This window comes from Chroicocephalus ridibundus, chromosome 13 (genome assembly GCF_963924245.1).
Source record: "Chroicocephalus ridibundus chromosome 13, bChrRid1.1, whole genome shotgun sequence".
Lineage (NCBI taxonomy): Eukaryota > Metazoa > Chordata > Aves > Charadriiformes > Laridae > Chroicocephalus > Chroicocephalus ridibundus.
This window is the reverse complement of record NC_086296.1, coordinates 13579365-13592373: the sequence shown is the minus strand read 5'-3', so window position 1 is coordinate 13592373 and position 13009 is coordinate 13579365. Positions and strand designations below refer to the sequence as shown.

The following is a 13009-nucleotide window of genomic DNA, read 5'->3' as shown; positions in this document are numbered from 1 at the left end:
AATTGCTTCAAGCTGAAGCAACTTCACGCTTCTTCCTGGCCCTGAACCTGCTCTGGGTGGCTATCCAGAGCCAACATCCCTTGGAATTCCCTCTGAGGAAGCTCAGGCTGATTTCTGAGCACGCTGAGCTTTCTGGCAGCTTGGGTTTGACGGGAGCCTTGCCGCAAGCTCCCTTCTTACCCCTGGTGAAAGCCGGGAGGAACGTGGTCCATGCTGAGAGCTGGGTTCCAGCCCTCCCAGCCAGCAGAGCCCTGCCCAGCTCCCACTGGCGCTTCCCATGGGAGTCCTTACCCATCCAGTTGTCATTGCAAAAAATAAAACAAGGCTTAACGACAGCTAAACTGTTAAAGTTGAGCCAAGTGTTGCTGGGAGAGTGTTGGCATCTATTTTTTTTAATAGAAGGATTTTGTGTATATATATATAGGAAGGAGCAGGTTAAAAACAAAAGCCAGTGTTAAGTTAAAGCGTGCATGAAAGAAATAAAAATAGCCCAGGTTGGACTAGGTGGGGAGAAGAGGAGGTTGCGCTATTTCCACTAAAAATGACATTTAAATGGAGAGTGAGCTTGAAATTCTGACAGGACCGGCATACATCCCCTTCGGAGCCTGCTCCTGCAGCGCAAGGGCTGCACGGCTCTTCTTCCCAATGATCGCTTGCTAATTTGTGTGCCCCTTTTGGGTGTGGGGAAAGTTCACTGAAAAGAGGGATATTTTCTGAAATACTCGTATCGGAATCAGCTGCTACAGACAAACCGCTCTCCTGCTGGGGTTTTGATTTGGGAACTAACGGATGCATTCCTCTTTATTCCTCTCTGTGAGGGGAAAAAAGCATTAAAGGATGTGCTCGGGTACTGCTGGTTTTGAAGACCCATGAACAGAGCGTGGGGTTATTTGTCTAGACTTTAATAAAGCCCAGTTCCACCACGCTTCAACACCTGCTGAGCTTCAAGGCCAGGGCTGGAGCATGTTTGCTGGGATGGGGGTCCCAAATCACTGCATGGCAGGGCTGGGACTTTGGGATTTTTTTTTCCCCACGGAGCTTGGCTTTGCCCCACGTTCCCGTCTGCAGAAGGTCCAATGGGGATGTGAACGGCTGCTTCTCCTTCTGAAACCACTCCAAGGAAACCATACCGAAAAAGTCACAGAAAGGCAAAAGGCATGAGCACAAGACACAAAAAACATAATCAAAACAAACACAAACTAAAACAAAAACCCCACCTGCCTTCCTTCTTTCCGTGACTTTGACTGGATGGTTTAAAGCAGTGGGACCTGTTTTGACTCAACCGAGTGGGACCTTCCTGCGGGGGCTGCCGTAGCAGGGCAGAGCTTGGTCCATCCCCACAGGCCCCGCACCCCAGGGTGGCTGAGGTGGCCGTAACCCTAACCCCACGGGCTCGGTGGGGCCGGGCAGAGCCCTCGGCAAGCATTAATAACCCGGGGGAGAAGGTTCATGCTGCTCTGGCCAGAACAGGCCTCGCTGCGCACCGAGCCCCGAGCCAGTCATAGGGGTCAAGCTAATGCTGACACTGGGGCCTTTGATTGCGTTTGATTCATGGGCGTACACCACTGGTAGGTCAGATGGGCCGTTAATCCCCCAGTCCCTTCCCCCTTCCCCAGGAAAAAAGAAAAAAAAAAAAAGGAAAATGAGAAATAAGTTTAGCAGGCGACTTCCCGGCTCGCTTCAAGGCTTGCGATGCGAGCTGGCTGCGAGGTCCGGGTGTTCAGAAATATGTTTCTTCCATGCTTTGGTGGGCTGTTTTTTGGTAACCTGGTGAATAAAACACTTTGGAGGGAAAAAAAATCTCAGCTGATGGACGGAGCAGAGCTGGGACTGGCGGCAAGATGGTCGTGGTGTGTTTCAGGGGGACCTGGGCTCCCTGGGAAGCTGTGGGAGAAAGGGGGTGACCCCGCTTTGCTTTTCGCGTTTAACCCCAGGGATTAAATTTCTATTTAATCTCAGCACCCGGTGGGTCGGAGGAGTCGGGGTTGGTGCAAAACTGTGCGTCTCCACCCATTCCCCATCCATAGGAGAGAGCTTTCGCCCTTCTTGAAGGCATATTTGTACATGATCGGGAAGTTCTTTCTGGTTGATAAAATGCATTTTGTGTTGCAAAAAGACCTAACAGGCAGTTTGTGGGCGCTCTCAGCCAAGACACAGAAGGCGGTTAGTGGGACTGGGATGTGGGCACAAGCTCTCCTCAGTGGACAGTCCCGAGGGAGCGATTCCTGCGGGAAAGGTGAGGCTGGGAAACTCTCCCCCGAGCCCCGATCCCACCCGGCGGGTCCCCCCGGGATGTGCGGGGGGCTGCGGTGGCAGCTCTACCCTTGGCCGGGGCTGCGGGGCTGCCCCATCCTCAGCCTGTGCGGGTGGGTGGGAATGAGGAGAAGCGATCTCGGAGGATTTCGGAAGGGAACAGCCCGGGAAGCAGCGGCTGAGCAGGGTCCCGGGGCGGGGTGCGACACCCCCTTTGGAGGCTGAAAATAGCGTCTGCCGGGCCCCGGGCTGGGGAGGCTGCTGTGGGCAAATGACCAATTAGGGAATCTTTGTCAGATTCGGGAAAGCCGAGATAAGTCTCTTTTATCAGCCTATAAAAATACCACTTTCACTTATCTGGAGCTACCTACGCCGCCCAGCTGCGGGAGCCGGGAGGGGGGGATCGGAGCCGCTCCGCAGACAGAGGAGGAGTTACGGATGTGCTTGACAGCGAGGAGTGGGGGGGGGGGGCTGGAAAACCATTTTCTGCTGGAAAACGAACCCTCTCCTCTCTTCCCCCCGGAGCCCACCCGCTCCCCATGCCGCAGCCTGCCCGGGGCGGGGGGGGGCCCGCACTCGTAGGGTCCCGCTTCTTCCCCAAATCTTGCTTTTCCCTCTTATTTTCCTCCCTTTCCCCCCCCGGCATCATGCCGGGGGCGGAGGGGAGGCTCGTCCAGGCGGCAGAGAAGATGAGTTATTAGGACAACGCTAACGGCCTGAGCGCGGAAGGGGAGCACCCACGGACACGGGTGGGTGCTGTGCCCCCCCCGGTCTGCTAGCATGAACCCACGGGGTGTAGACACCGATGCGAGTGGGTAGAAGTTGGCTCTATGCCTGTTTGTGCACCCAGATATATATCGAAATACTCAGATCCACGCAGCTCTCCTCACCTATAGCCGCACCCCCGAGGCCGTGGGGACCCCACGTCCGTGGGTCCGGGTGTTGTCTGGACACACCAAAGGCGTTCTGCATCTGTGTAGGATCCGCCCTGAGCCCATCTCCGTATGGATACCCCCACACAAACAGAGGATCAAGACGTGGAGAGAGTGCTAACATGCATTCCCACTGTGGGAAAACATGCTGCACTTTGATTATTTTCTCTGTGGTTTCCAGTCTCTTTGGGCTGTAGGAAAACGATCAGATAGAGCGTGGAGCCGGGGGGGGGGGGGGGGGAAGGGGGGGCAGGTGGAAACCCCAAAACCATTAGGCAACCCAAATCAAATCAGTGCTTTCTAGGGTTTTTTTTGGGGGGAAGGGTGTTAGTGGAGAGAAAAACGCCCAGAAAACTACGTTTTTCGCTAAAACACCCCAAGCAGGTTTGCTCAGGTGGGACCTCGGGATGGGAGCAGCGCGGAGAGGCGGCGGCTCTCCCTCACCCCCCGCCAAGGTCCACAGGACCCCCCTCCCCCGCTATTTTTTTTTTTTTTTAAGGCAAAACAAGCAAATTTGGCTGGCACAATGTTAGATCCTTTCTACGAAGCCTTAACCCACGCGGGATTGGGGTGTTTGCTAAACTTTGGCTGTCGTGCCAAGGGCTGAGTGTCTGTTGCCCCCCAGATAGACGCGGGGAGCGGGTGGGGGACAGACCGGGGTGAAGCGCTTCTCTCCGGGCTTGGGCAGGCAAAGGTTTGCCCCAGAGTTTTTCTTGCGTCGTTTCTCGTTCGAGGAATAAACACGCGGGAGCGGAGCAGGGCAGCAGGGTGCTGCCACCGGGGCGACCCCGGGGGAGAGGAGGGAGGGGGGGGTTGCTCAGGGGAAGGGGCAGCCCCCGGGGGCAGCCTCTCCCACCGGGCCGGTACCTTTCGCACAGATTTGCTGGAAGGGTTTCCAAATTCTTTTCCAAATATAGCCCCGGGGCGACCGCCCGCCTCTCCCCCGTGTGCCCTTCACGGCTCTGAGGCGCAGCCGAGGGACAACGGTGACAGCCCCCCCGTCCCCCCACCCCAAGCTGTGCCCAGCACACGGGAGGAAACCCGGCGTGTGTGTGTGGGGGGTTACTCCCACGCAAAACACGCGTGGAAGCTGCGGGTCCGAGCCCCGGTGCCTCCCGCGGCTGCCCTCCGCTTTCCCCGCGGTTTCAAGCAGGTTTTTGGGGGAGGGAATAGGATGTTTTGGTCCCCCGCTGTCACCTCCGGGCCCTTCCCGAAGGCGGGGACCTTCCCCGGCTGCCCTGACACGGGGACAACGAGAAGGGCCAAGGATTCCTGCTCCTGCCCACGCGGCCTAACCCAAACCTGGGCATTCCCACCCAAAATGCCTTGGAGGAAAGGTGCGGGGGGGGGGGGGGGGTACGAAGGAAGGTCTCAGCTCCCGTAGGGGACACATACACCCCCTTTTTGGGAGAGACACCCCCCCCTCCGAGTGGAACCTGGGCTGGGGGAAAGAGGCAAAGGCCGGGAGGCTGGATACCCCGACCGGCATCTGGGGTGGGGGGGACCCTGAGAGCCTTCAAAGATCATTTTAACAGCGATAAATGTGATTTTTCCCCACTCCCCCACCCCACCCCCCTTTCCATTATAAAAGGCTCCGCCTGGGATATTTCTCCCCCATCACGTTTTTATAGCAAGATCAAGGACAAACTTGTTGCGCTCTGGTGGCGGGTCCTTGGGGTTTGGTGTATGTGTCTTTTATTTTTTCCTTTATTTTTTAAATTTATTTTTTTTTCTTTCCAAATGTTCTTCGGGGTAAAGCTGGGAGAAGTTTGCAATTCTCCCGCCGCAATTAAGAGGGAGAAGGGAGCGAGATCTTGATTGCTTCTGCTCGTTCTGATGGCTTCGGAGGTGGGGAAGGGGAGGGGGGGGACGGGTACGACGGGCGGGAATTGATTTTAGATTTCTCTTTTATGTCGGGTCTGGTTTCTGGTGATTAAATTTCTCTCTTATGTGGACTGAACCTAGGGATAACTGATTAATAACATGCCACTTGGCGCCAACACGGGGTCTTGAGGCCTTTAATCGCCAAGATGCACAAGAGAACAGAGAGAAACACAGAGCAGGACAAAACTCCACCAACTATTTTCGCCTGCTGGTCTCTGCCTCGGCGGAGTGTGGTTTTTTTTTTTTTTTCTTCATCTTTTCAGTATTTCCTGCTAAACTCGTAAACTTTATTTGATTTACAGCTATTTCATGAACCTGCTTAAACTAACATATGTTCCGTCTTGTCCGACCGAATCATAAAAAACAATCTTGGATCCAAACGAGATTTTTTCTTTTTTTTTTTTTTTGGGGGGGGGGGGGTAAAGAAACGAGTTATTAATGACAGAAAAATAGGCATTGTCCTGAACGGCGGCTACTTCGGCCCCCGGAGCAGGGAGGTTGGCGGCTCCTGAGCCCGGCAGCCGGAGGGGGGAACCGGATTCGTCTCCGCAGGTACCGCCCGGGCTCCGCGGTGGAGGAGGGAGAGTTTTGAGCGGAGATTTCAGCGCTTTATTTTCCCCTAAGAAAAAAAAAAAAGTAAAAAAAAAATTATTCGTTGGAAATGAACGATTTCCAAGCGTACAGTACCCAAAATGCGCTCGCAAAAGCATTAACCCCCAGCCCCCAGACACTCACCGCAGCAGGTAACACGCAGGTTTGTCGTGTCCCCCCCCCCTCAAAAAAAAAAAAACAAACAAACCAAAAAACCAAAACCAACCAGGCACGAAATGAGCTCGGAATTTCTCAAAAGCGTGAAAAAAAAAAAATATGGGATTTTCTGTGCCCGCGACCACTTCTCCGCCCAGATCAAAACAGACGAGCACGTAGCCAGCGCGAACGCTTAATATAAGCGGAATAAGTGGAATAAGTATAAATCTACAGCGATGTATCGATAAATTGGGTTCACCAAATCGAGTTGCCAACACCAGCATCTCCCCGCACCCAAACCCTCAGCCCCGTTCCCCACCTCTGTTCGCGTGGAAAAAATCTCTCCGCTAAAGCTACCTGCAACCCCCAAAATTTGGAGGCAGCAGGACACGGCTGAGGCCCAACGCGCGCAAATACCGCTGGTTTCCCCCCACACACACACCCATGGGTCTCTGCCTCTCGGAAACCGATTTTCTCTTCTGCGTTGGTTGCCGCGGAGCCATCCGCGGCCGCGCAGCGCACCGGGCCCTAAAATGGACAGCTTGCGGCCTCTTCCAACTGTGGCACAAGTCTCTAAAGGGGGGAAAAATGTTCTTTTTTTTTTTTCCTTTTCTTTCCCTCCTGTGAATGTTTTCTTTGCACTGAATATTTTTTAAAGGCAACAAAAAAACCGTTTCAGGCGCTGTTTAGGTGATTCCCAGAATCTGTATTTTCCCCGCGAGGATAAAAGGTGGATTTTAGGATGCCTGTGACACCCGCACGAACCGGGGTTAACGCGGTTCCCGTCCGCGGAGCGGTACCCCGCCTCCCTGGGAGCTTCTGCGGCTCCCGAAATTTGTGGGTGTCCTGTGGAAAACAGAGGAATAATATTGTGGTTACAGACGGGCTGCGCTTTGCCTCTGCGTTATTTGGGGCAGGGGAAAGAGAGGGAACGGGAGTGAGAAAATGGGAGAGAAACGGGGGAAAAGGAAGGAAAAAGGCAGGATGGGTTGGGAAGGGGGAAAGAGAGAAAGAAAAACGAGTTGGAAGGAAAGGGAGGAAGAAGGTTTGCAGGGATGAGGGAGAGCTGGAGAGCTGTGCGGGTGCCTCCGGCCACCCCCTCTTGTCTCCCGGGGGCAGCCGGGGCACAAGCGGGGCCGCGGGTCGGTCCTGCCCGGTGCTGGGGGGGGGGGGTGTCGGGAGTTGCGGGGGGAAGGAAAGAACTAATACAGGTGTCGCTTGTGTGGCCTTTTTTTCAGCCACTGATTCAAAGCCTTGCGGTTCGGGCTCCTCTCCCCACCCCACCCCCGGTCCATCCCGCCCCCCAGCTCTCCCTTCAAGGTCATTGCAAGATCACTTTCAGGGAAAGGCACGGGGGGGCGCGGGGGGACGGCTGAGGACTTTCCCCCTGTTGCCCCCATTAGCTTTCTTCCCAGGGCGAGAGCGAAGGCCTTATCTGCTTTTATTTTCTCCTTCGGGCCGAGATAACGCCCTGATTGACACCCTGTTTGGCGAAGAGCGGATTAGCCTTTCTATTCTGGCATCGATAACGCGCAACCCCCCACCCCGCCATCGGGAGCATCAGCCATCGATCCGGGCGGGGAGGGGGATCCCCGTGGGCACCCTGTGCCAAAAAAAAATAATCCCCGGAGTCCTCCCTGACAGGAGGGAAAAAGAGAAACGCAGCCTGATTCCCCCTTGCCCCTCTGCCCACGGGAAAATCGGGGGGGAGGGGGGGGCGACCCCCTGCTCCCCGGGGCTGCACTGAATTCCTGGGGAGATGCCTTTTTGGAGGCAGAGAGCGGAGAGGGGATAGGTCCCTCTTTGCTCCAGGGATGTTCCTAGCTTGATTTTGGGACCCTCTCACCCCTTCCCCGGTTGTTATCTGGGAGAAAAAGGGACCCCCATCCCCCGGGCACGCGTGGGAGGCTCCGAGGGACAGCGATGTCCCCTCCCTACCCCGCGCCACGCGGGGCTGCAGCCCTGCCTCTGCCCGGCTGCTTATTTTTCATTTTCCTCACCGTTTTAAAGCTGGGAGTTCGCCTGGGAAATTATTGGGCTGAAGGGAGGGGTGGGGGAAAACGGTTTTTAATTGCAAAGTTGGGTTGGGTTTTTTTTTTTTTCCTGAAGTAGCCAGAAGGGCGGGAAAAAAAAAAAGAAAGAAAAAAAAGGATCCGAAACCACAAACTTTAAAAGAAAAAGGCTGTTCACCTGTAATTGCGAAAAATAAAAAGCTCGAGCCATGTATCTACCCCCGAAGGGTCGTCTAAGCATACAAATTCTAGCCCGCTAAATGCAGGGTTTTGTAATGGAAATACTGACACGAGGAGAAATACAGACACATTTTGCTGATAAACCCTCGAATTAATGCGGTCAGTCACTGCTCTAGTAATTTGGGGGGCGGGGGGGAGGGAGTGAATGGACCAAAATGCTTCCAGAGGGGACGATTATTTTAAATACTTGTTTTCTCCCAGGTGGGAGAAAAGCGGGTGTGCGGCCAACAAAAGGGAGTTAGCAATAAAAGAAGGGAGAAGTGGTCGGAGAGGGGATATAAATTAACTGAAAATAGAAGGGGGGAGAAAACAAAAAAAAATCTCTGCTATGGGGGAGCTAAATATCTGTGGGGAAAAAATATAATAAAAAAAAAAAAAAAAAGAGAGAGAGAGTTAGAAAGCCCAAAATGCCGAAGTCTCGGTGTTTTCCAAGCCGGGGGCGGCCGCCGGTGCCCCGTCCCCGGAGCCGCCGGCTGCGGGCACAACGCAAAAGGCTTTTCGATTTGGTTAATCCGCCTCAAGAAGTGATTTTAAAGGGTGTGCGTGGGGAGGGGGGTGTGTGTGGGGGGGGAGAGTGAGTTCATGCTCGGCACTATTTCTTACTGCTGACACCTCGACCCCACTGCAAGCCAGCACCCCGGCCACCCCCCACCCCCCACCCCCCTCTTTCCTCCACCTCTCCAGGGTAAAATCCGAGAGGAGAAACCTCCAGGGCGAGTGACACCCAGGGCAGAGGGGCTGCGCGGGGCTCCGGCCATGCCGTCCCCAAAAACGGGGGCTCCCGGCGGCCTGAGGCCCCCGCGATGGGCGGCGAGGCCCGGGCCTGATCCTGCGCTCCCGACCGCGGCGAGGAGCTGAGCGACAGGGATCGAGCCCGGGGGAGGGCGGGGTGGGCTGCAGGGGGCTCGGGACCCCCCCTCTGCCCAGCCACGCACCCCCACACCCACGTAGGTAAGTGCCCGCCGTGTGGGTGTTTGGGCCCCTGGCTGCTGATGGGCGCTCTGGTAATTCTATGCATGCGGGAGCTTATATATATACATATATATTTTTTTTTATTATTTTTTTTGGAATACGGTGTATAGGCGCACATTAATCCACTCGCCGGGGGTTTGAGGTGCGCGCAGATTTGCGCACCCTCGCCTTGAGTTTGTGCGGGGCGTGGGGGGCAAGAGGGATGCTTGCGGGCACCCAAAACCTGGGTGGAAACCATAGGTGAAATGTAAATATTCCCTCGTAGGACTGAGGGACGGGGCAGGGGGGGGCTTGCACTTGCATAAACGCTGTGGTGCGGGGCTGCGTAACGACCTCATCCCCCGCAAACCCACGCACCTACGGTTTTGCGTGTGTCTGTGCATATATACGTGCACAAATAGGCATACAGCTTGCACGCGTGGCTCGATATTTCATGCGTTTACGTTGCGCGTTCGGCTTACTGATATAAAATTTATTTAAACGCTTGGGGAAGGACAAGGCGTCGTATGTGTGTTTGCGAACTGGGCGTGTGTGTCTTTCCAGGCTTATATATGCATGGACACCTATACTTTTTTATATATATGTATATATATGCATATAGATAGGTGTGCTGGCTTTCTACCGGCTCTCTTTCCCCGGTGCCGGGGGGGTTTTAGGGTCCAGCATCAGCAGGATCCCGGCGCTCCCGGGCTCGGCTGGTTCCCAGCCAGCGGTTCCCGGAGCCGGGGGAAGCGCTTCAGCCGGGGGGCGGGGGGGAACCTCAGGGGGCACTGGGATGGTGGGGGTCGGGTGCAGGGGGAGGCTTTTATTTCGGATTTGGGGTAAGGCGTCGGCAGGAAGGTCCTAGCCTGCCGTGGCAGCGCCAGCAGCTCCGGCCAGTCAGTGCCAGCCTGGCTCCCCGCAGGAGAAGGCGATGCAAAGTGCACCATCGTCATCCTCCCTGGAATTTTTTCCCCCCATCCCAGTTATTTGGGGGGGGTGGACGCGACGCCGATTTGAGGAGCGTGGCCGGATCCAGCGCTGTACTGGGACAAGGGGGGTTCCTCCCCAACCCCACTTTTTTTCTTTTTTTTAAATTATTATTTTTTTTTTCCTGGTGCTTTTCGCTAAGGGCCTGGCTTTCCCTGGGTGTCCCCAGAGCCTGGAGGCGGTGGGGAGGGCTCAGCCTGGGGAAACCGGGTAAATCCAGGCAGGATTTTGCCGGCCGGGAGGGGAAGGTGCCTGCAGCCCTCTCGGCCGGCGCAGGGCTGGGGGTCCCTGCCTGGGAACACTCACCGTCTGCAGTGTCCAGCCCTTGCAGGAACTTCTTGCTCTTCCTTAGGTGTTGCTCTTTATTTTCTCTCTCCCTATTTCTCCTCCTCCTCTTCCTCCTCCTCTCTTTTTCTGTTGGAGGAAACAACTATTTAGCATCTTTTTTTTTTTTTCCTTTTTTCTTCTTTTTGTGTGTGTGTGTGTTTGTGAAATCTTTCTGCAGCGCCCGCGAGCGCATCCCGAAATCCCTCCAGGTTGAGGGAGAACCGGGGACGCGGGGAAGGGCCAGCGGCTCCTTTGCAGCCACCGGCTGCACTTGGAGGGATTTGGGGGATTTGGGGTGGGTTTGGTTGTTTGGGGTTTTTTTTGTTTTGTTTTGTTTTGCTTTTTTAAATTCCCTTGTCAATCTCATTTGGCAAATAATCGCCTCGATTTACTACTTTTTTTTCTTTTTTTTTTTTATCACAGCAAATAATTGGTTCCCGAAGCACACTTGAATTAGTGCAAATAACCAGGTTATCATTTACTATATATAGCCCAGCGTGCTTGCTTCCAGAGGCGCCTCAGCATTCGACAAGTTTCCTCGCTCTAATAGCATTATTTTTTTAAAAATAAAAGTAAATTAAGCTGAATAATGCCAATACCGTTGGATTAACTGCGCTGCTCCTGGTGAAGCGGGAGCTTTGCTACCGGTTTCCCCCTTTTCATTCCCGAGAAAAAGTGCGTTTTCCTGGAGCTTCCAGCTACTCCTTGCCTGCCTGGGTGATACGCACTCATATGTGATATATACTCCCTCACACCCGCCTATATACATGGGTGTTGTGTGTCTCGGCGTGTGAATATATATATTTATGTGTATATAGACACACGCATCTGTACATAGAGGTTGCACACACGCAGCCTCGCTGTATTTTGTATTAGACCGAATGGATTTCTTTTTTTTTTTTTCTTTTGGGTGGGGGTTAAAGCAGGAATCTCACTGATAGGGCTTTAAAAAGAGGAGAATAATACAAATTAACCTTCCATTACTGCTGCAGTCAACCATGACAGAATAGGCCAGTTGCGTGGTTGGTGACGTCTCCGTGTCCTATAGGAGCAAAGCTCGTGAGATAGCAGCTATCGCCTTGAACTCTCTTTATTTTATTGGAGTATGGCTGGTAATAAACAGTAATATTTAATTTGTCTGAGACCACAAATCGGCTTCTAGCTGGAAGGCTCCTTCGCCTTGACATTACAGTCCTAGAGAGCCTGGACTTGGTCCTTTTTTTTTTTTTTTTTTTTCTCCTTCTTCTCCCCCTCCCCAACCCCTTCCCCAACCTGCAGACGGAAATAAATTCGATTTATTTGCATCGTTTTCAACTTGTCTTCAAGGTGTTTGGGAGCTAGTTTGGCACTGGAGAGGTGAGTGCTTTCCCAGGCAGCGGCCGTGCTCGGGTTCGCTCTTTAACAAACTTCAGGGATTTTCACTTTTGCCTTTCTTTCCGGCGAGGGCAGGGAAGCCCGTGTTCTCTCTCGCTAGCAGCAGCGAGAAACCTTTCTCCTCGCTGCTTTCCTTTATTTTTTTGTTTTTCAATTTTAAGAGAAAACCCTCTTCTTTTAGAGGAGCTGGATGCCCGGGGAAGGTGCTCCCCAGCACACGTGCGGGGCGGCCGGGCACTCCTTCCCCGGCTTCCCGGCAGATCGCCTGCTTTATTTTTATTCTCCTTCCTCCCCCCCCCTTTTTTTTTTTTTTTTTTTTTTTTTTCCTTCTTTCCTCCCCCGATTTGCACCTTCCAGAGCAGCTCCCGAGCGATGGGAAAGGCTTGGCGAGTGCCGCCCGGTGCCCGCTCGCCCCAAGGCCCGGGGCCGCTCCCGCCGCCCGCCTTCCCCCGGAGGCATGCGGGGGGTTTTCCTCTCTCGTTTGTTTGTGTTTGGAAAAGCTCCACGGCTCCTTTCCCCTCTAAAAATAATGAAATACGGGCCAAGCTTTGTTCTGTTTGTTTAAGTAGCGTTCTCTGGTTTATTCTCTGCGGCTACAAGTGCAGTTATTTTATTATTCTTATTTGCGAAGCGTTTACTGTTGGCTGTTTCTTCACAAGTAGCTTTCGGGACTGGCGTGCACATGGAGGGGGTTTGGTTGATGCCAAACGACACCCATCCCACCCATATCCCCCCCTTTCCCCCCCTTCCCTCCCCAATAGCCGCTCAGCCCCAGGCTTTTCCCTTCCTCACCTCAAACTTTCCGAGGGCTCCGGTGTTATCGCGCCCGGGTGGGTTTGCTGAAAACTTCCACGAAATTGCAAAAGAAATGCAAAAGAAATGCCCCAGAAGGCAGAAAACGAGTGAAGGATTTGACGGGGTGTGTGTGGGGGGGCCGGAATGGGGACACAACACCGAGAAGAAGAGGGTGGGGGCCAGGAGGAGGAGGAGGGTGGGCAGAGCAGATCTAAACCATGCCATTTATTCCGAGTCTTATCAAAAATCCGCCTCGCCAATCTGGTTCTCTTCAGCCTGCAGAATGCGACAGGGAGGCTGTTTACCCTGCGCTGACCTATTCAACTTTACCCTCCAAATAATACATTAAAAAAAAAAAAAAAAAAGAAAGAAAAGAAAAAGGGAGCGAAGGAAGATGCAGATAACCCCCCCCCCCCGCCTCCCCCCTCGCCATCCTCGCTCCTCGCTGACGGTTTGATTATTTGAGCACGGCAAAGAGCTCCGGGGGGCTGCGGCCCTCGGCCG

At 53.9% G+C, this 13009-nt stretch overlaps 1 protein-coding gene and 1 long non-coding RNA gene across 3 annotated transcripts in view; one reads left to right on the top strand and one right to left on the bottom strand.

Annotated features, from left to right (window-relative positions):
- Positions 1 to 5043: 5043 nt before the first annotated feature.
- On the bottom strand, positions 5044 to 12632 carry LOC134523048 (uncharacterized). The gene is made up of 4 exons (XR_010073197.1): positions 12503 to 12632; positions 10316 to 10423; positions 6582 to 6662; positions 5044 to 5688 (listed from the first exon to the last, which is right to left on the bottom strand). It is a non-coding gene; the product is annotated as an uncharacterized LOC134523048 (long non-coding RNA).
- TBX5 (T-box transcription factor 5) overlaps positions 8730 to 13009 on the top strand; it is a 46525-nt gene continuing 42245 nt past the window's right edge. Inside the window, exon 1 of one of the 2 annotated variants that reach the window (XM_063351458.1) lies at positions 8730 to 9019. The gene's annotated coding sequence lies outside the window, so the exon portion shown is untranslated. Of the gene's footprint in view, positions 9020 to 11442; positions 11693 to 13009 lie in introns of those variants that run through there. The other variant, XM_063351460.1, reaches the window with a different exon arrangement.